At 46.7% G+C, this 3,506-nt stretch overlaps 1 pseudogene; it reads left to right on the plus strand.

Moving 5' to 3' along the window:
- Nucleotides 1-223: 223 nt before the first annotated feature.
- LOC136662662 (5S ribosomal RNA) lies at nucleotides 224-343 on the plus strand (annotated as a pseudogene).
- The last annotated feature ends 3,163 nt before the right edge of the window (nucleotides 344-3,506 follow it).

Below are 3,506 nucleotides of genomic sequence, written 5' to 3' on the forward strand. Positions count from 1 at the left end.
CAAGTCCTTATGTCTCCAGAATGAGCACTGGGGCAGTGTAAGACCCAAATAGGATTAGGCTGCAGAGCATTTTTATCCCGCCCCTCTGCCACCACAGAGGCTGCAAGGGCAGCTCAAAGCAGCAATTATTATTAATTTTTACTGTTCTTTCCATGCATATCCAACTCTATCCCATGGGCTCAATGCAACTTACAGTATTTTGTCTATAAGTTAAGAGTAGCATGTCTGCAGCAACTGTTACCCTGCAGATGCCCGATCTTGGCTGATCTCGGAAGCTAAGCAGGGTCAGGCCTGGTTAGTACTTGGATGGGAGACTGCCTGGGAATACCGGGTGCTGTAGGCTTATACCATAGTCTTTCGAGACTGAAGGTTGCCAACCAGTAATATAGTTGCAATTTCTCTCATTTGATCTCAAAGCAGACGTGCCATCAGCAAAGTAAACATGCCAGTGATGCCATGCTCTAATCATGGATGAACATCCCAAGGATAAGGAGTGATAATCAACCATCAGTCAAAGAACAAATCCACAAAAGGAAGATCACAGTGGTTTGGCCGCAAGTGCAGAACGAACACCAGCAGGTTGCCACACAAGCTCTTCTGGTGAGAGCGACCTCCCTAGTGGAGGGTAGAAAATGTGGCTCAGACACATTGAGGAAGATCTAAGGAACCCACGATTGCCCATCAAAGAGGCAAGATATATTGCCAACAATTGCACGAGTGAAAGTGCGTCATGAATGACACAGATCCTGGCAGCATCTACAGCAGCATATTGATGCTCCCCAAGTGCCAGCTAAGGACTAAAGAAGAAGAATGTAAATACATTAATTAAATAAAGGAAAGGCAACTGCGACAGTGATAATCTAGAACAGGGCTCTCCAGACTCCGGCCCAAAGGCTGGATCCAGTGCACTGCAAAATCACTCCCCCACATGAACAGCACTTATCATTCAATAGGGGAGCCTTGTAGTCACACTGCCCCAAACTGAGCCCCAGCTTGACGCATCTGCCCAGAAATCCAAGTGCAATTGCTGCTGGGGTAACAGACCCCTGGGGCTCAGTTTGGGGGAGACTGGCGCCGCAACCACGAGGCTCCCCAGCAAAACTGTAAGTGCCATTTGTGCCAGGGAAGCCTCTCCCAGCACACAGAGGTGTCCACTTAGGAGTTCACTGATCTAGAAGCTATGCATAGGCGTGTGAAAATAGTGAATATAAAGGCCCGGCAACTGAGCTGCAAAGGAGTATTCCCTGGTGTTCGGTCCAAGTCTTGTTTTACTACTTGGAACATTTATCCAATTTGATGGTGATCTACGCAAGAGTCAGCTCAACTCTGCTTTGAGACTCTTCAGAAGAGAACAGAATCGTTGGTTGTGTGACCATTTCTACCCACTGCAGGAAATACCAATTTCAGGCCATGAAAAGGAGTCTCGCTGAAATGCCTTTTGGACAATGTTCCTGCTTGCAAGTTGTGGCTCAAGCACTTGCAATCCAGGCAAAGAATCTACAAAGTTGGATTGGCTAAAATCACACAGAGAGAGAGAGAGAGAACAAAAAATGCTGCGTGCATAGAAAACCCAAGGACCACTGAGGCATTGTTACACTAGGGTTGAGCATGACACTTACTGAAAGTCAGAAGGTCAACCAGTATCCCAAACCATCCTGGATGATTATACTATTCCTCTTCCTCTACACATATAAGCAGCTCCTAGAAGTGGGTTTCAAATAATGGCATTCACCAAAGCTCTGGTCAGACCATCTCTTATGTCTGCATCCTTCATGTGTACTCTCTTTCTCCTGCACTTTCTACATTTGACAAGAAAGAAGGAATAGAAAAAAACTGGTGGGGAGGCACCAGTTCTCACCATCACCACCCCCCATTTGCCTTTTCTGCTGCTGCTGTGGTTGCCGCTCTTTCTCCTCCTCCTCCCAAACTCATTGGTTGGAAAAGGATTTGAAGAGAAGGCGCTCTAGCCTACCACTCTCTTCTCCTTCCCTTTCTGCTCCATAAGGAGAACCCAGCAGCATTTGGCTCCCCCTCTCTCCAGGTGCCATAAAATCTTGCACCAACCCTGCCTGAATAGTATTCAGAACTGATTTCCAAGATCTGAAACGTGCACTTTCCATGTCTGCTTCCAAATGGATGATTTTTTTCTTCTTTCTTTTTGCAAATAAGAATGGCATTCCAGAGGGTGAAACTGAAATGCTGATATTGGAAGCAAGGGCGATGGATTTCTTTCCATGGAAGACCCAGCCCTGTTCTCAAACACGCCACAAAAAGCGGGTGCTCTAAACTCTGGGAAGAGGCAACTTAATCCCAGAGGAACAGACAGAATCAAGACAGAAAAATCATCTCCTTTTTTTTTTTACAGGGCCTCTAAAAGGAAAGTAAAAGAACCCTGACCATTTGAGAGGCCAAAGGCAGAGGTTCATTTTGCATCTTTAGACATCCCGCCAACTCGAGTTCAAATGAGCCTTTTCATGTTATCAAAATTAAAAGGGGGGGACGACACAAAGGGGTCCAACTCTCTGTCCCAGTAAATTCCTCCTATCATTAGGAAAAAGCTGAAAAGGTCAGCCCAAAGGACTCCTATTACTTAGGAAATGACTTAATTCCCCCTTTTAGAGATCACTCATTTCCTAGCTGTGAATAGCTCAGGCCTGGATGGAACCTTTGTGTGGCTCAGAAACCCCCTTTTTGGGGGGAAGACACACACTGATGGCTTAATCACATAACCTCCCCCCGGTGTGGGTGCGCTTTATCACTAGGAGGTCCCCCTCTAAGAAGAAGAATGTCCAAAAATGGAACAAAAAAAAGGCTTGTAAGCAAGGAAACCAGATTACAGGGCTCCTATAAACACCCCTGCTAGACAGGTATCATTGCCAAAAAAAATGCAGCATTGCACACAGAGAGAGAACGAGAGAGGCAGCCGTGTTTACCAGTGTGATTTATGGTTATTTTCAGACAGCGACCCGCAACCAAACATTCCACGCTAACAAGGGCAGAACATATGAAACCCATTGCATGGCTAAAATTATCCTGTAAATACAGGGTTCTAAAAGCCGCTGCCAAAGGCAGCATTAACTCCCTGAGCAGGGACGACTCTCAGAGCTGTCTGTTAATAGCGCATTGCCTTTCCCAGCCTGGGACTCTGAGTTAATATTTCTACACATCATGGCTAAGGGGATGGCACACACACACACACCCCAAGAGGCATGCAATTTCCTGTTAGCAGCATGCCTGGGTTTGGACTTTTGGCAGAACTCCTCACTAAGGGTAAAGGACTTCGAGCCCAGTCAGAAATCTGCGACTAGAAGGGTCTACCCAGCAGCGCCCCCTCCCCTTTTTTGCAAATTACATAAATGCATCCTGTCTGGGTAATGGACTGAGAAGTGACACAAAAATCAATAAATAATTCCAGTTTCGAGGTGGCTGGCTAGCGTTCCGAGACGCTGCCCACGCCCACGGCCCAGCTCTCAGCGGAGCTGTCAGGCTGTTTGCAGAGGCTCGGA

This window comes from Tiliqua scincoides, chromosome 11 (assembly GCF_035046505.1).
Source record: "Tiliqua scincoides isolate rTilSci1 chromosome 11, rTilSci1.hap2, whole genome shotgun sequence".
NCBI lineage: Eukaryota > Metazoa > Chordata > Lepidosauria > Squamata > Scincidae > Tiliqua > Tiliqua scincoides.